We start from the raw sequence: 20,484 nt of genomic DNA, 5'->3' as shown, positions 1-20,484 counted from the left end.
AGAAGAAAAGGGACCAATTGATTGGACCAGAGAAAGAAGCAAGATTGCGATGAAGATTGAGAAAATGGATTTACATTTAACTAGGAGGTAAGAGATGACCTCCAACTAGCAGCTTCAGTGGAGCATTAGATTGAAAAATAAATTCCAGATTTTTAAGCAGAAAAGAGGGGTTAAGGAGGTGAAGCTGTTTATTTAGAAACTCAAGGAGAGTTGGTGTAGAGGAAAAGACAAAAGTAATATGTAGTGAAGGGAATAATAGAATAAAATGGGGGTTTTATTTCTGATTGTCTTTAATGCAAAGTGTTATGTATGTTTAAGAAAAATGGCAATTAAATGAATGTAAAAGATTGAAGATGTGAATAAAAGATGGAGAATATATGGGACAAGATAAGCTAGATCAGAAATATATATACCTCCAAAAAACAAGAGTAGTATAATCAGAAAGAAAGGCAAGGTGAATTCAGATAAGTTATTTTAAAGAAGGCCAAATATATCCATGGTGATGAAATCATCTGCTGGTTTTGTTTGAATCTGTGTAGGAGAGTTGATTTGGAGGTTGAAGGAAAGAGGAAAATCTCTGTAACTTTAGGAGCAAGTTAGTAAAACCTGGGCTAGGTATGGTTGTTAAAGAATATGATGCATTCCCAAGACATTTCTCAAGACCAAAGACATTCCTTAAATAATTGGTTTGCATTTGACAACTATGACGATGAATGTGGTTGACTAGCACATCAAATTACAAATTTCTGTAAACAATATCATTATTGTATTATAGGGCAAACCCCACATATTGGAAGATCCATCATAATACCACAAATTTTCCTTTTAGTAATGCTCAAACTACCACACAATTGCACTAATCTCGCACACTAGTAAAGCAAAGCTCAAAATTCTCCAAGCCAGGCTTCAGCAGTACGTGAACCATGAACTTCCAGATGTTTAAGCTGGTTTTAGAAAAGGCAGAGGAACTAGAAATAAAATTGCCAACATCCGCTTGATCATCGAAAAGCAAAAGAGTTCCAGGAAAACATCTATTTATGCTTTATTGACTATGCCAAAGCCTTCGACTGTGTGGATCACAATAAACTGTGGAAAATTCTTCAAGGGATGGGAATACCAGACCACCTGACCTGCCTCCTGAGAAACCTGATGCAGGTCAGGAAGCAACAGTTAGAACTGGACATGGAACAACAGACCAGTTCCAAATAGGAAAAGGAGTATGTCAAGGCTGTATATTGTCACCCTGCTTATTTAACTTATATGCAGGGTACATCATGAGAAAAGCTGGACTGGAAGAAGCACAAGCTGGAATGAAGATTGCCGGGAGAAATATCAATAACCTCAGATATACAGATGACACCACCCTTATGGCAGAAAGTGAAGAAGAACTAAAGAGCCTCTTGATGAAAGGGAAAGAGGAGAGTGAAAAAGTTGGCTTAAAGCTCCACATTCAGAAAATGAAGATCATGACATCTGGTCCCAACACTTCATGGGAAATAGATAGGGAAACAATGGAAACAGTGTCTGACTTTATTTTGTGGGGCTCCAAAATCAGTGCAGATGGTGATTGCAGCCATGAAATTAAAAGACGCTTACTCTTTGGAAGGAAAGTTATGACCAACCTAGATAGCATATTGAAAAGCAGAGACATTACTTTGTCAACAAAGGTCCATCTAGTCAAGGCTATGGTTTTTCCAGTGATCATGTATGGATATGAGAGTTGGACTATAAAGAAAGCTGAGCACGGAAGAATTGATGCTTTTGAACTGTGGTGTTGGAGAAGACTCTTGAGAGTCCCTTGGACTGCAAGGAGATCCAACCAGTCCATTCTATAGGAGATCAGTCCTGGGTGTTCATTGGAAGGACTGATAATGAGGCTGAAAGTCCAATACTATGGCCACCTGAGGCAAAGAGCTGACTCATTTGAAAAGACCCTGATGCTGGGTGGGAGGAGAAGGGACCGGCAGAGGATGAGATGGTTGGATGGCATCACTGACTCGATAGACATGAGTTTGGGTGTACTTTGGGAGTTGGTAATGGACAGGGAGGCCTGGCATGCTGTGGTTCATGGGGTCACAAAAAGTCGGACACTACTGAGCAACTGAACTGAACTGATAATAGAATTGATATAATGAAGTTGAAAAGGGTATCTGGCTTAACTAATTCATAAAATAAATTTTTAATATTAAGATTGAAACTCTAAGCTATTTTAAATTTACAAAAATAATAAAATGAACAAATATAGTATGTACACACACCTTAAAAATTCAGCAATATTTCTTTTTTATCTTAAAGAGTGTTGTGTTGCATACAAACACACAGTACCATTAAAATCAGACTCCCAGTTTTAATGACTGGATGGCTAGATGAAGCACAAACTGGAGTAAAGATTGCTGGAAGAAATATCAATAACCTCAGCTATGCAGATGTCACTGCCCTTATGGCAGGAAGCAAAGAAGAACTAAAGAGCCCCTGATGAAAGTGAAAGAGGAGAGTGACAAAACTGGCTTAGAACTCAGTGTTCAAAAAATGAAGATCATGGCATCCAGTCTCATCACTTCATGGCAAATAGATGGGGAAACAATGGAAACAGTGTCAGACCTTATTTTCTTGGGCTCCAAAATCACTGTAGATGGTGACTGCAGCCATGAAATTAAAAGACACTTGCTCCTCGGAAGAAAAGCTATGACAAATCTAGACAGCATATTAAAAAGCAGAGCCATTACTTTACCAACAAAGGTCCATCTAGTCAAAGCTATGATTTCTTCAGTAGTCATGTGTGAATGTGAGTGTTGGACCATAGAGAAAGCTAAGTGCTAAAGAATTGATGCTTTTGAACTATGGTGTTGGAGAAGACTCTTGAGAGTCCCTTGGACTGCAAGGAGATCCAACTAATCCATCCGAAAGAAAATCAGTCCTGAATATTCATTGGAAGGACTGATGTTGAAGCTGAAACTCCAATACTTTGGCTACCTCATGCGAAGAGTTGACTCACTGGAAAAGACTCTGATGCTGGGAGGGATTGGGGGCAGGAGGAGAAGGGGACGACAGAGGATGAGATGGCTGGATGGCATCACCGACTTGATGGACATGAGTTTGAGTGAACTCTGGGAGTTGGTGGTGGACAGGGAGGCCTGGCATGCTGCAATTCATGGGGTTTCAAAGAGTCGAACACGACTGAGCGACTCAACTGAACTGAACTGTATGTTTATTTAAGTGTTTTTATAACTTGTAATTCACTTTGAAAATGTGCCAAACTCCATCAAATCCAGTAAAATTAAGGCTGTGAAATAATAAATAAAAATCAAACCACTTTGTGAAATTGCATTATATGGGTATAATTGGATACACCTTGGTGCCTCCTACTGATAGTTAATAAACATTTTTTCACATTGAAATATAATTATCAGTTCCCACTGAACTATGTATGCAAAATTGATGAAATAGTTGAGCCTTAATGAACAGAGATATTTGCATTTCATTACTGTGTTGTATAATTCTGCTCATAAACTTTATGAAATACTTTTAATGCTCAATTCATTGCAGATAAAAGTGAAAATATTATTTTAAAAATCTATGCTGAAGTGTTTTATTCCTCAGCAATATCCTTTTATTAATACTTATTTTCTTTCATTTCAATAAAGTGGATTGAACCAAAGTAAGATTGCAAATTTAAAGTTCCATAACTTTATGAATTACTCACTAAGGGCCGTGAAATGTTTATCAGTCAATTGGATCAAGGCAGCATTTTAAAACATGCACATATTTAAGTAACTTCTGAGGGTAGTGGACCTTAACTTATTTTGATTGGTATTAACTCATCTAATAAAGACTGACATTATTTACAACTCATGGGTCTTGCAGTTTCATACCAATATTGCTGAATATTGAAAGATAAATGACTACCATTACAGTAATTTAAAATTTTTTCTGTTGAATTGTTTCTGTTGTTACTTTGAGTTTTTACTCCAGGATTATCTCAAACTTTATTCTCATGATACTCTCAAAGGAAAAGGAGTATCAAGATACTCCAACTGGACCTTATTTTCTAGGGATGGAAATCCTTTCCTGAATGTCAGCTTGTTTGTGATTACATTCCTTTTCTTCCTCTATTCCCAAGGAGAAGTGGGTAATTCTTATTTTGAGATAATGCTTACCCCAAAATATACTTGTATGGTCAGCCTAGTCAAGCAGAGTTCTAGAGACTGAGACCAGTTTTTATTTCTCAGTCCTCTGTCTTTAGAAGGAAGACATGCTTTCAATGGGTCTTTTCTTGGTTTGGAGTCATAACTACCAACTAGGGATAGTAATGAAAGGAACAGACATACAACTTCATCATGCTTTAAGTGTAATTGTGATTGGAAAAAGTGAATCTCCCTTTAGGTCTGAACTCAATCAAAACATCTTTCATTGGAATATGTGGCCCAACTTTATATATACTCCCATCCTTTCTTGTCTTACTATACTTCCTTCATAGCATGTATTGCATCTTGATAATATATTACATAAACATATAAATATGATATAAATACATATAGTATAAATATTATATAAATGTATATGTATATTTATTTACCCTTTATTTATCTCCTATAACTCAACATAATCTATGTGTGATCAAGGATTTGTTCTGCCTCAATCACCTGGGACAGAATGGGCACTCAAAAAATATTCATTGAACAAAGGAATGGGCAGTAGATATACCCTAATCTCCAGTGAGTCATATTCTTGCATAATTTCCTCCCCTTGAGTATACACAGAACTTGTGATTTACTTCTAGCCAATAGAATATGGAAAACATGAAAGGATTTTTCAGATTTGGTTAAGGTCCTAAATCAGTTGACTCGAGTTAATCAAAAAGAAGATTGTCCTGGATAGATCTGACTTAATCAGATGAGATTCTTAGGATTCTCAGTGCCTGATTAATGTCACTATTTTAATAGCCCATATTTAATTACTCCCAACCAGATATTTATGGATATAAAACAAAGAAGATTATCAGAGCTACTTTATATATACATTACACTTTTAATTTTAAGATTTAATTAATAGTTATTGTAAACTTCTTCAAGAGATGACAGTCTAATTAGCATAGTAAAACTTTTGAACAAGACAAACTATCAAAGCTACATGTGAACAAATACAAGAGTATAGTGCAAATTAAGTTTATGAGGATAGACTGAAACAGTTTAAGGTACAAATACAAGTTAAAATATTATAATTTAAATGTCTTTTCAGAGTCTTCTTGCCTCTACAGAATTATTTCTACTATATTTTGTCTTCTGTATACAACCATTTGTTAAGTATTACATTTTATATAATGTACAATTTCATTCAAACCCTTGAGCACAACTATGTATGTATATGTGTATGTGTGTGTATATGACTTATTTCCATGGTTATGTTAATATATACTTCCTAGTGATATCAGAGATTTTCCTATAGCATAAGTCCGCTCACATTCAAATTCTTTAGCACTTGAAAGACTATCCATTCATTATTTGTTATTTCCTAATGTTCCAGTTTCATCTCTCATTTCTGTCCTATGCTCCAGCTACATTTAGTTTCTTGCAGATCCTGAATGTACCACGCAGTTTCATTCTCTATCCTGTGCCAGTCTTTGTGCATGGAAATTGCCTCCATGTCTTTCATTGCCTACCATTGTCTGACCTTCTCCTTGATGACTTATAGAAATGGTAACATCTTTTTTGATGTTCCAACTTATAAATCTTATGCAAATATATATGCTAACAGCTATTACAGTAGGTTTCATGTCTATAGCCTCTACTTGACTCTAAGTACCTTTAGACTAGAAACTGTCTGGACATCTCTGTAACCTCACACATGCTGTCTTACTCATGACACTGATAAGTTCTTATTAAATGTGTGGTGAATGAATGATTGAGTAAGGAAGGTGTGCCCTTCTCATTAGTATTTTACTTCCATTACTTTGAAGAATTTATTATTATTTTTTTAGGAAAATATGTATTGTTTACTGTTTTTTTGTTGTGGTAAAAGTCACATAATATAAAACATACTTATTTTAACCATCTTTAACTGTACAGTTCAGTGGCACTAATTCTATTCACATTGTTGTACAATTCTCACCATCATCCATCTCCCAATTTTTTCATTTTCCTAAATAGAAACTCTATCCCCATTCAATGCTAAGTCCCCATTCTCACTCCCCAGCCCACCCCCTTCTGCCCTCTGGCATCTACCAATGTACTTTTTAACTCTGAATTTGACTCGTATAAGTAGAATCAAACAGTGTTTGTCTGCACCTAATGTATATTGGAGGAGAAGGCAATGGCACCCCACTCCAGTACTCCTGCCTGGAAAATCCCATGGACGGAGGAGCCTGGTAGGCTCCATGGGGTCACTGAGGGTCGGACACGACTGAGCGACTTCACTTTCACTTTTCACTTTCATGCATTGGAGAAGGAAATGGCAACCCACTCCAGTGTTCTTGCCTGGAGAATCCCAGGAACGGGGGAGCCTGGTGGGCTGCCGTCCATGGGGTTGCACAGAGTCGGACATGACTGAAGTGACTTAGCAGCAATGTATATTGGGATGCATTTTTAAGGTTAACTTTATGCTTATTATTTTTGTAATCAAAACCCTTTTTTTCCACAAGGAGTAATTATTTTCCTCCTTTAGTTATCTTACACTGCTACACTTGATCTAGAAAAGCATTTGGGGATACTTAGTCAGATGAGTAGATGTTACTGTAGGCCTTAGCAGCCTATTTCCTGGTTACGCATCATAGGGACATTCTCACACAGGCCCATGATGGGGCATGTAGTAGAGTCTTTATCAAAGTCTTATTTGTGATAAGGAGCTAGAGGCCAGGTAGTTGTCCATCACTAGGGGAATGGATCGGTAGCAGCATAATGTACAGGTACATTATAGGCTATTATGCAGCATTCAGGAGCAATGGATAGATGTCCAGAAATATGAATATCTTTAAAAATGTAGTGCATGCGTTCCCAAAACGCATGTAAGAATTAAAGATTTTAAAATTAAATTAAAAAAAAATGTAGTGCATGGATGCATGCTAAGTCGCTTCAGTTACGTCCAGCTGTTTGTGACCCTATGGACTGTAGCCTGCCAGACTTCTCTGTCCATGGGATCCTCCAGGCAAGAATACTGGAGTGGGTTGCCATGCCTTCCTCCAGGGGAATCATCTCTACCCAGGGATTGAACCCATGTCTCTTATGTCTCAGGCATTGGCAGGCAGTTACTTTACCACTAGCACCACCCGATAAGCCCCTTAAAAATGTCAGGCTGAGTTCAAAAGTAATTCTCAGAATGTTATCTACAGAATGATGCTATTATATAAATTAAAGTACATGCATATAACAAAAGAAGACCCACAATAATATACGCATAGGAAGGATATACATCAAACATTTTCCTACGAGAGAGAGAGAAATGAGAAGGAAGTGAGTGAATGCAATGGATTAAATAAATCAATAAATTAAAGGAATGGGCCAATAACTGTAATACACCATGAAATTAGGTTATGATTAACTCAATATTTTGAACCTGAAGTACTTTCACCCACAAACACAAAAAGAAACTTAGAAAGTAAAAAGTAATAGAAAGGAAATTTTACATTATTTTTCAAAAATATCAGTAACCTAAATAGAATACTCTGGAATATTTAACATAATAAAAATTGACCTAAGTGGAAACAGAAGTCAAGAATATCAATAACCATAGGAAAAATTAAGTTGTCAGAGAACTAGCTCTAACAGGTCTTTAAGAGCTCTATGAGATCCTTTTGTATAAATAGTTCACATACTTGTTAAATAATGCTGCAATAGAAACTTCCAAGATCATCTTTATTCATTTTTTACAACACTGATACCAAAATCTAACAGTGATGGAACAAAAAGAAAAATGGTAAAGACTGCGACTCCCCTCTTGGGTCATATCTGGGCAAGCTGATAACAAACCCCGAGCGTTCCTTCTCCTGGAGCCAAAGTCCAAGCCCTGTGAACCCTGTGTTCAGGCACCCTGACCCAGGCCCCACTCTCTAAACACAGTAAAAAGCAGAACACTTGTGCCTTTCTTCACTCAAGTCATTTTGGACTGGCCCTGGGGCCTGCCTTGCTCTCCCCAGAAACCCTTTGATGTGAATAATAAATCTTTTCATGCCCTCTTACTGCACATGTAGCATCATCAGTCTTTTGATAGCTGAACAAATTTTAGGTAGGTAATTGATCCTACCCTCTGCAGGGCAACTACAAACAGTTGGCATTGTGAGACCTGAGGGTCTTCTCTTGCTTAAAGCTAAAAGGTAAAGGTACGTGCTCAGTCGTATCCAACTCCATGGACTGTAACCCACCGGGCTTCTCTGTCCGTGGAATTCTCCAGGTGAGAGTACTAGAGTAGGTTGCCATTTCCTATGCTAGAGGATCTTCCTAACCCGGGAATTGAACTGTGTTGTGTCTTCTGCAAATGCAGGTGGATTCTTTACCATGGTGCCAGCTGGGAAGCCTGCTTTCTCTTGCTTAATTAAGACTTGTTAATTGCCTCAACTGCCTACTGGAGAGCATGTATTTTTGGTTGTGTTGCTGTATACCGTTTTGTTGATTTTGAGTTGTGTTGTGTTTTGATGTATTTGCTGAGTCCTACCAGACATCTCTTACAGATTTAACTAATCAAGTCAGAAGTTTCAGTAATAAGAAACAGGAGTATGGGGTTTGAGGTCCTTAAACTGGCCCTGGGTTGTGGCTTTTAACCTGGACCTCTCTGTGTCTCATTTCCAGCATAAGCTATGGCTGACTCTAAACTCAGGGGAGCAACTCATTCTCTATGACCATTGGTTGCATGTCTCAAGCAGGGGTTGACACCCTAGGCCATGCAAGAGCCATGTTGATTGCTGTATGAGAAAGAATAGTCACCATGTGGCATGCACAGGTCTATTTTCCTAAATTCAGAGACTCCTAAATTATGAGTCCTCACTAGGACTCATAAATGCCTTAAAACGTCCCTTTTGCTGCTGCCCATGCCTCTATTGCTATAAAGATCTTGATCCTTACAAGGTATAGATTCCCATGACACCCCATAGCATGGACCAGAGGACACCATTATTCTACTGGATAACTGTAAAACAAACTGACAAATACGAACCACAAACATCATGTGGTTAATTTAAACCCAACTTAATCTCAAGGTGCCTAAACCCATAAAGCAAACATTCATCCTGGGAGAGGCCTTTAGCTCTAGGGTTACTGACTTGGGACTCTCTAGAGATGTAACTTAGAAATACTGTTTAAGATAGAGAGGACTCCCCCATCCCATATAGTATATCCAGTAACCAGACCAAAACAAAATAAAAGAAAATGATCTCTTCAGACAGTGGAAGGAAACAGGAACTGTAGTAGGGGTCTGTGATTTGACATAACTAGAAGTTTAACATTTATGGAAAGAATTTATGCCAAAAAAGATAAAACACTGGCTATTATATATGGAACCTAACAACAGAGGTAAGGATAAATAATATCTATCTATATATTTTAAAGAGTTGGCTCATGAGGTTATAGGTGCCTACAAGGCCCAAGAGATAGTGAGGGACACGGAGGCCTGGTGCGCTGCAGTCCATGGGGTGGCAAAGTTAGACACAACTTAGTAATGGAATAACAACAACAACAAGGCCCAAGATATGCAGTTGGCAAGCTGCAGACTTAAGAGAACTAATGGTGTAGTTCTAGTCCAAAGCCTGGCATTCTTGAGGCTCAGGAAGAGCTCATGTTGCAGTTCAGGTCTGAAGGCAGGAAAATACCAGTTCTAGCTTGATGTTGCAGTTCCATCCTGAAGACAGTTAAATAGGACAAGTTCTGTCTTATTTGGAGCAAGGACAACTTTTTTGTTCTATGCAAACCTTCAACTGTTTAGATGAGGCCCACCCACATTCTCCAGACCAGAATACTAGAGTGGGTTGCCATTCTCTTCTCCAGGGGATCTTCCCAACCCAGGGATCAAACCTAGGTCTTCTATGTTGCAGATGGATTCTTTACCAGATGAGCCACAAGGGAAGCCCAAATTAACACTCACTGATATACATACATATATGTATGTATGTATGTGTGTGTGTGTTTGTATGTGTTTGTAGCTTTCCTGTGTTTTCTTCTTAAGTTCAGTTCAGTCATTCAGTCATGTCCGACTCTTTGTGATCCCATGAATTGCAGCACACCAGGCCTCCCTGTCCATCACCAAATCCTAGAGTTCACTCAAACTCACATCCATCGAGTCGGTGATGCCATCCAGCCATCTCATCCTCTGTCGCCCCCTTCTCCTCCTGCCCCCAATCCCTCCTAGCATCAGAGTCTTTTCCAATGAGTCAACTCTTCACATGAGGTGGCCAAAGTACTAGAGTTTCAGCTTTAGCATCATTCCTTCCAAAGAACACCCAGGACTGATCTTCTTTAGAATGGACTGGTTGTATCTCCTTGTAGTCCAAGGGACTCTCAAGAGTCTTCTCCAACACCACAGTTCAAAAGCATCAGTTCTTTGGCGCTCAGCTTTCTTCACAGTCCAACTCTCACATCCATACTTGACTACTGGAAAAACCATAGCCTTGACTAGATGGACCTTTGCTGGCAAAGTAATGTCTCTGCTTTTGAATATGCTATCTAGGTTGATCATAACTTTCCTTCCAAGGAGTGTCTCTTAATTTCATGGCTGCAATCACCATCTGCAGTGATTTTGGAGCCCCCCAAAATAAAGTCTGACACTGTTTCCGCATCTATTTGCCATGAACTGATGGGACCAGATGCCATGATCTTAGTTTTCTTCTTATTACTAAACAAATATGAACTAGCTGTATAATAAAATATTTAAAAACACAAATAAGCTTTTACATTTTGTTGCATTACTTTTCTGCACTATACCTGTATTCAGCAAATTGGGTAAGCACTGTGTTTGTATATTGCTTTGTTTGTCTTAATATTTTAATTGTCATGTCATTTAAACTATTTGAAAGCATAATTTTAAATGTCTGCATGAAAGTTCATTATTTGTATGAACTGCACTTCATTTAATCATATTCTATTGTTAACAAATGGAAATATTTGTAATAGTGAAAAATTGGAAACACTGGGTTGTACATATATTTTGATTCACAATTCTGAATCTCTCCTTAGGACAGATGTCTGGAAGTAGAATTACTTAATCAAATTTAAAAATTTTTTAAATTTATTTATATATTTTAATTGGAGGATAATTACAGTATTGTGATGACCTCTGCCATCAGCATCAATCGGTCATAGGCATACATGTATCCCTCCCTCCCCACCCCAGCCCTCCAGTTTGTCACAGAGGACCGGCTTTGGGTTCCCTGCATCATACATAAAGCTCCCAGTGGTTATCTATTTTACATATGATAAGTATATGTTTAAATGCTATTCTCTCAAATCATTTCACTCTCTCCTTCACTTTGTCCAAAAGTCTGTTCTTTATGTCTTTGTTTTCTTTGCATCCCTGTACTTAGGATCATCGGTACTCTCTTTCTAGATTCCATATATGTACATTAATATATGGTATTTGTCTTACTCTTTCTGACTTACTTCACTCTGTGTAATAGGCTCTAGGTTCATCCACCTCATTAGAACTGACTCAAATGTGTTCCTTTTTACAGATGAGTAATATTCCATTGTGTATATGTAACCATAACTTACTATCTATTCATCAGCTCATGGGCATCTAGGTTGCTTCCATGTCCTAGCTATTATAAACAGTGTTGCAGTGAACACTGGGGTACTTGTATCTTTTACAATTATGGTTTCCTCAGGATATTTGCCCAGTAGTCTCCTCCAGCATCACGATTCAAAAGCATCAATTCTCCAATGCTTAGCCTTCTTTGTGGTCCAGCTGTCACATCTGTAGAAAAGGAATGTAAGGCATAGAAATTAAGTGTTTTGTCAGACCCTGACATAATTGAAAACCTGATGACTTTCCATAGTCCTGGGATACCAGAATGGCTGGACAGCATGAATGAGCCACATACAGGAGCATCTGGAAACATAATAATGATAATAATGGCATTTTCCTCCATCAGTTGAAGTGTCTCACCTTGTGAAACTGACTGTGTCTCAAAGACCTGCATCTCCCATCATTTGGCTGTATCTTATGTTTTTACTAACAACGCATTTGGAGAAGGCTATGAATAGTCACACACCTCAGAGTTACTCCTGTACTAAATGAATCTTCAGGCCCTCCTTCCTCTCCCTTGTTCAAGTTTTACAATTTTTAAATGGTATTTGTAGTTCATTTGTGACTTTAATGCATGATTTGCATTGGTGATTTATCCTCATTAGAGAAAGGGATAAATTTGCCTGTGTACTTACCATATAGAACAGCAAATTAACAGATGTTAGCATTTGATCAAATTTGTCATGTGTATTATATATTTTCAGCAAGGAGTTGAAATCCACTTTATTCTTACTTTCTAGGTTTATCATTCTGTCTCTACAACCAACCAGTATGAAGAATTTTGTGAGTACATTTCTGGCTTACTTTTCATATTTATATTATGAAAATAAATATATATTTTATGCAAATAGCATATATAGTGGCATATATCTTTGAAACAGATAGCATTTACCTATATTTTTTAAAAATCAATGCCAAAATAACTATAAAGTATTTTATTATATGTCAAATATGTGTTGAGATATATTTATGTTTCCAGTAGTCTTGTTTATTCAACAACTATTACTTATTAAATAGTCAATCAGCTCTGTCGCTCAGTTGTGTCCGACTCTTTGTGACCCATGAACCGCAGCATGCCAGGCCTCCCTGTCCATCACCAACTCCTGGAGTCCACCAAAACCAATGTCCATTTAGTTGGTGATGCCATCCAACCATCTCATCCTCTGTTGTCCCCTTCTCCTGCCCTCGATCTTTCCCAGCATCAGAGTCTTCCAATAAGTCAGCTCTTCGCATCAGGTGGCCAAAGTATTAGAGTTTCAGCTTCAACATCAGTCCTTCCAATAACACCCAGGACTGGTCTCCTTTAGGATGGACTGGTTGGATCTCCTTGCAGTCCAAGGGACTCTCAAGAGTCTTCTCCAACACCATAGTTCAAAAGCATCAATTCTTCGGTTGTCAGCTTTCTTTATAGTCCAACTCTCACATCCATACATGACCACTGGAAAAACCATAGCCTTGACTAGATGGACCTTTGTTGACAAAGTGATGTCTCTGCTTTTTAATATGCTGTCTAGGTTGGTCATAACTTCCCTTCCAAGGAGTAGGCATCTTTTCATTTCATGGCTGCAGTCTCCATCTGCAGTGATTTTGGATAAATCTACTCTAATTTATTACCATACTGAACATTTAGGGCTTTTCCACTTTTTTCCATTATTACAAAAAACAGTGTATTTGTACTCTAGTTGTCAAACTTAAATAATACTCAGAGCCCTAAAGAGTTTTTTTTAATGTCAGTTTTATCTACTAATATTTATTGTGTTAAACTCACAAATTAAAAGAATCTCATTTCAAAATAACAATGATAAACTAGTTCTGTGCTAACAGAAAGAATATATTTTAATGAAAAACAACTGTATTGTATTTGGAATTTGTAAGAATTAATGTGTGGTGTTCTACAGGCAAACTGCAGCTAGCGGGCCAGATTCTGTTCATGGCTATTATTGTACATCCTATAAGCTAAGAATATTATTTACATTTTTAAGTGGTTAAAAAAATCAGAAGCAGAATAATGTTTTAAAACATGTGTTAATGATATGGAATTCAAATTTCAATGTTCATAAAGAAAGTTTTATTGGAATGCAGGCATACTATTTATTATGTAATGTCTGTGACAGCTTTAGCACTACAAGGGCAGAGTTGAGTAGTTTGTTAAATAGGGGCTAAATATTGAGATTATCCAAATTTTCTATATCCTAGGTTTTGTTTGTTTGATCTAGTTCATCTCTTGGTTCTGGAGAAAGGTATACTAAAGCACCTTATTCTAATTGTGGATTTAGTTTTTCCAATTCTGTTATTTTTGCTTTCTGTATATTGAGGCCAAGGTTTTTTGTGTAAATAAATATGTTTGTTGTATTTCTGACACTCTGTTTGATGTTTCTTTTATCACTGTGTAATTTCATGGTATTACTTCTTACTTTTGTAATTAATTTAAAATTTGATTTTGTCTAGTTTTAATATTAATACAACTCTGGTTAGTACTCATTATTGTATTATTTTATTTCAATACATTTATGACTTTTATTTGAATTTATTGTATCTCTTTTAAGCATATGGTGCTAAATTATAAAATCCATGCTAATATTTTCTGTTTTTTAATAGATAAATTTAAAGTACTTCTTGCAACTGCTAAAATATTTGGACTAATTTATTCTAACTTTTGGAGAAGCAATGGCACCCCACTCCAGTACTCTTGCCTGGAAAATCCCATGGATGGAGGAGCCTGGTAGGCTGCAGTCCATGGGGTCGTTAAGAGTCGGACATGACTGAGCGACTTCCCTTTCACTTTTCACTTTCATGCAATGGAGAAGGAAATGAAAACCCATTCCAGTGTTCTTGCCTGGAGAATCCCAGAGACAGGGAAGCCTGGTAGGCTGCCATCTATGGGGTCACACAGAGTTGGACACGACTGAAGCGACTTAGCAGCAGCATTCTAACTTTGGGCTTCCCTGGTGACTCAGATGGTAAGGAATTTATCTGCCTGCAATGCAGGAGACCTGGGTTCGATCCCTGGGTAAGGGAGATCTCCTGGAGAAGGGAATGGCTGCCCATTCCAGTATTCTTGCCTGGAGAATTCAATGGACAGAGGAGCCTAGGGGGCGACAGTACGTGGGAACACAAAGAGTTGGACATGACTGAGTGACCTGCACTTAACACACTTATTCTAACTTATTTCATGTTTTCTATCATATTACCTGTTCTTAACCATATCTACCTGTTCTTAACCTTTTTTATTTCCAATTGTGGATGAATATATGTCTCTATTGTATTTTTCCTCCTCTGAGTTTAAAAATTATACATTCTATTCCTATTTTGTTGAAAACATTTCTTAAAATTTAAATATATATCCATATATATTTAAATTAAACAAGATGTAAAGATAATCAGTATTTTTAACTGTTTCTTGAACAATATGATGGCTTTGGATTACTTTAGCACTGATCTATATTCTGCGTTATTGCTGTCTAGTATGTGTGTGTGTGTGTGCTAAGTCTTTTCTGTCATGTCTGACTCTTTGTGACCCTATGGACTGTAGCCCGCCAGGCTCCTCTCTCCATAAGATTCTCCAGGCAAGAATATTGGAGTGGGTTGCCATGCCCTCCTCCAGGGGATCTTCCTGAGCAGGGATGGAGCACGAGGCTCTTAGGTCTCCTGCATTGGCAGGAGAGTACTTTACTACTGGTACCACCTGTAGTACCTGAAGCCCTGTCTAATATTTAATTCTACCTTATTTTGAATTTCCTAATATTCAAGAAAATTAGATATACCAAGGGAAATTTCATGCAAAGATGGGCACAATAAAGGACAGAAATGGTATGGACCTAACAGAAGCAGGAGATACTAAGAAGAGGTGGCAAGAATACACAGAAGAACTATACAAAAAAGATTTTCAAGGCCCAGATAATCACAATGGTGGGATCACTCACCTAGAGCCAGACATCCTGGAATGTGAAGTCAAGTGGACCTTAGGAATCATCACTATGAACAAAGCTGGTGGAGGTGAAGGAATTCCAGTTGAGCTATTTCAAATCCTAAAAGATGATACTGTGGAAGTGCTGCACTCAATATACCAGCAAATTTGGAAAACTCAGCAGTGGCCACAGGACTGGAAAAGGTCAGTTTTCATTCCAATCCCAAAGAAAGGCAATGCCAAAGAATGTTCAAACTACTGAAAAATTGCATTCATCTCACATGCTAGCAAAGTAATGCTCAAAATTTTCCAAGCCAGGCTTTAAAAATATGTGAACCATAAACTTTCAGATGTTCAAGCTGGTTTTAGAAAAGACAGAGGAACCAGAGATAAATTGCCAACATCTGCTGGATCATCGAAAAAGTAAGAGTTCCAGAAAAATATCTACTTCTGCTTTATTGACTACGCCAAAGCCTTTGACCGTGTGGATCACAATAAACTGTGGAAAATTCTGAAAGAGATGGGAATACCAGACCACCTGACCTGCCTCCTGAGAAATTTGTATGCAGGTCAGGAAGCAACAGTTAGAACTGGACATGGAACAACAGACTGGTTCCAAATTGGTTTCAAATTGTTTCATTTGGTTTCAAATTGGCTTCAAATTGTCACCCTGCTTATTTACCGTATATGCAGAGTACATCATGAGAAATGCTGGGCTGGAAGAAACACAAGCTGGAATCAAGAATGCCAGGAGAAATATCAATAAACTCAGATACGCAGATGACACCACCCTTATGGCAGAAAGTGAAGAACTAAAAAGCCTCTTGATGAAAGTGAAAGAGGAGAGTGCAAAAGTTGGCTTAAAGCTCAACATTCAGAAAACTAAGATCATCTGGTCCCATCATTTCATGGCAAATCGATGGGGAAACAATGGAAACAGTGAGAGACTTTATTTTTTTTATTTTTTGGGGCCCCCAAATCACTGCAGATGGTGACTGCAGCCATGAAATTAAAAGACTCCTTGGAAGGAAAGTTATGACCAACCTAGACATCATATTAAAAAGCAGAGACATTACTTTGCCAGCAAAAGGTCCTTCTAGTCAAAGTTATGGTTTTTCCAGTAGTCGTGTATGGATGTGAGAGTTGGACTATAAAGAAAGCTGAGCACCGAAGAACTGATGCTTTTGAACTGTGGTGTTGGAGAGGACTTTTGAGAGTCCCTTGGATAGCAAGGAGATCCAACCAGTCCATCCTAAAGGAAATCAGTCCTGAATATTCATTGGAAGGACTGATGCTGAAGCTGCAACTTTGATACTTTGGCCACCTGAAGTGAAGAACTGATTCATTGGAAAGGACACTGAAGCTGGGAAAGATTGAGGGTATGAGAAGGGGATGACAGAGGATGAGATGTTTGGATGGCATCACCAACTCGATGGACGTGAGTTTGAGTAAATTCTGGAAGTTCGTGATGGACAGGGAAACCTGGTGTGCTGCAGCCCATGGGGTCACAAAGAGTCGGGCAGGACTGAGCGACTGAACGGAACTCAATGTCAAAGTACATTCCATTGTGTAAATATGCTACTTTTTGTTCATACAATTTACCAGGCAATGGGCAGGTGGGTTGTTTGCATTTTTTGACTACCTAAACACTGCTGCTGTAAACATTAGTGGACAAGTTTTCATGTGGATGTATGTTTTTGCTTCTTTTGGCTATATCAAAGAGTAGAACTGCTTTGTTATGAGGAAAGTCTGTGTTCACTATTTGGAGAAATTGCCAAACTGTTTCCTGTAAGTGGCTCCCACAGTGTTAAATTTGTATTTGTAATGTGTGAGGTTTCCATTTTCTCAGTGCTCAGTACTTATTGTTGTCCTTGTGCTTATAGTCATGCTGGTGTGTGTGTGTGTGCGCGCGCGCGGGTGTGAAGTGATATTTCATTGTAGTTTTGTTTTGGATTTCTCCAGTGATTGAGTTTTGAGCATAATTTCTTGTGCCAGTTGCTCATTTGTTTATGTTCCTTGGAACAATGTCTGTTCAAATCATTTGCCCTTCTTAATTGCATAATTTTTCTTTTTATTGTTAAGTCATGAGTAGTTCTTTATATTTTCTGGATAAAAAGAATCTTAATTAGATACATAATTTGAAAATATATCTCCAATTCTCTTGGTTATCTTTTCACTTTCTTGATGGTATCCTTTGAAGCACCAACGTTTTTAATATGAATTCCAATTTATCTATTTTCTCCTTTGTTACTTATGCTTTTGGTATGATATCTGAGAAATTGTTGCCTAATCTAGAGTTATGAATGGAGAAGGAAATGGCAACCCACTCAAGTACTCTTTTCTAGAGAATTCTATGGACAGGGAAGCCTGGTGCTGCTGTCCATGGGGTCTCTGAGAGTCGGACACGACTAAAGCTGCCAGGAGCCAGCGTGGGAGATCCCACCCATGACAAGGTCCTGTGGAAGAGATCTGATAAGCAAGGCTTCAGGCCTCGAGGAACGCCCCCCCCCCCGCCCCCCGGACCTGCTCGAGCATCTACCCCAAAACCAGAATCTGTCTGTCTTACTATTTTGTGCCTTCCACCAGCTCTCCTGACATACAGGGGGCTATCCCTGACCACCTTTCTCTGGAAAAATCAACTTAGGGCTCTAGCTCATAAGTCTCCTGGACATGAGAGGAATATTTCAAATCAAACCCCTTCTGTTAGCATTCTAGCTTGCTTGGCAGGTTTATCCAGACTCTTGCAGCTACACATGTGATTATTCACAGCCTCCCAACTGTGAGAGGCACGGGAAGCCTAAAACATAGAGCCTTTCAAAGAGTTAAAAGTTATTTGAGTAGTGCTGGTGTAGGATTTCATTATTGGGCCAATGCCTGTTGCTAAGTTCCCATATCTCTTATCCACTGTGCACCTGGGAGTACATTAGTTAACATAGTTGGAATGTAAGAAAAACAAGTGTAGCCTTGAGATTAACCACATCAGACCTTTGAGCTAATTGGTTCTTTCTTGTAACTCACTGCATCTTTGCTCTGTGAGAAATGTAACACTGTTTAGCGTTTTCTGAGGCTGACATAGATTAGAAATATAAAGAAAAAACACTTTGAGGGAAAATAAGTTTTCTGGTTGAACAGCCTTTATCAAAAGAGGGTCATAAAATGTTCACAGGCCTCCAAGGCCAGAAGATAATGTACACAATATCGTTTGTGAGAAAGATAGGCAGAAAAAAAAAATCCTGGTTTCGATAAGGGCAAAACTGCTGGAATGTTTGGGCTGACTCTGTATGACCTTGTATCTTTCATTTCCCTCTATGTACAAATTAAGGTATAAAAGTCCCTTTTGAAAATAAAGTAACAGTCCTTGCTCCAAGAAGCTTGGTCACCCCATGTCTTTTTCTTTCTTTCTTTCTCTCCTCTATTTTCTTATCTACAACATTCTTATTTCTCTCTAAATCATTCACCGACGCCATTTCTCCTTCGGGTTCCCCTGGATCCTGCGGGGGCTGGACTCTGGCATAAAGCGACTTAGCAGCAGCAGCAGCAGAGTTATGGAAGTTTTGATCCTGCATTTTTGTCTAAGATTTTAAGGTGTCAACTCTCATACTTAGGTACATGGACCATTTTTAGTTAATTTTTGTATATGCTATGAGGTAGAAGTCCAACTTTATTCTTTTGCATGTATATGCTATTAGTTTACATATTTTTAAAATGTGTAGAAATGGGGATATGCTTAAATTGATCTAGGTTTATGCATACATGAGATGGGAGAGGTAGTTTTCCATGCCAGCCTAGTTGCTACAGTAATGCAAAGAAAATTCTGAAAATGTTGTCCAATGTTAAGAAAAGTTATGTTAAAACCACAGAGTTGAACCATGTACCATCATTGAGTAGAGTGTCTTAATTATCACACTCATTGACTAAACTACTTTTTATTAAGTGGATAAATGGCTTTATATTTTAAATAAATAATAAAAGACTTTAATTTTATGGTCTTTACAAATATTAGTTTTTATAACTTTAAAGCTTAAGTCTTACTAAACAGATCTCTTTTTAATCAGTTCTTAACCTATACAGAATGAGAAGTTATATTCATAAGGATAATCCCTTTATGGTACATGTATTTATTATTTTCTGTATGTTTTTTCATAGTTTTATTGAGATGTGATTGACATATAGCACTGTATAATTCTAAAGTATACAGTGTAATGATTCTGATACATGGCAGAGGCCAATGCAATATTGTAAAGCAATTATCCTTCAATTAAAAATAAATAAACTAAAAAAAGAGAAAATATACAGTATAATGATTTGACATATATATAATAAAATAATTACCCCAATAAGTTTAGTTAACATCCAGTTTTTTATATAAATTTAAATATTTTCTGAATCTTGATTTTTTTAACTGAATTGTACATTGGGAAGGAATCTTAGAACTTATCAGGCCTCATACCATCATTTCACAGGTCAATAAGCCAAGGTCAGGAGTACTTAAATGACTTATTCAAGGGTATGTAACTAGTTTATAAGAGACCCAAGAGTGGAACACAAATGTCCTGACTTCTTTTGAGATCAGTGCTTTCCCTCACTCACATCATGTTGCTCTTTAGAAAATGATTCTTCACATTACAGTATTGGAAGATGCTGTTGGTTTACAATTTCCCTGGGAAATTCTCACACAGCTGTACTTGAAATAGATCAACCAAAGGGTACATTAACTATCATAAAAATGATTGGTATTGTATTTCATAAGCGATTAGAATAAAAATGAGTACCTAATAAATTTGATTTTAATTAAATATTCCAATTTAATTAAATTATTTATACTTGAGTATGTTCTTAACATATTTCAAAGACCA

The sequence above is a fragment of the Ovis canadensis genome, chromosome 18 (genome assembly GCF_042477335.2).
Source record: "Ovis canadensis isolate MfBH-ARS-UI-01 breed Bighorn chromosome 18, ARS-UI_OviCan_v2, whole genome shotgun sequence".
Lineage (NCBI taxonomy): Eukaryota > Metazoa > Chordata > Mammalia > Artiodactyla > Bovidae > Ovis > Ovis canadensis.
Note: the sequence above shows the minus strand (reverse complement) of the source record.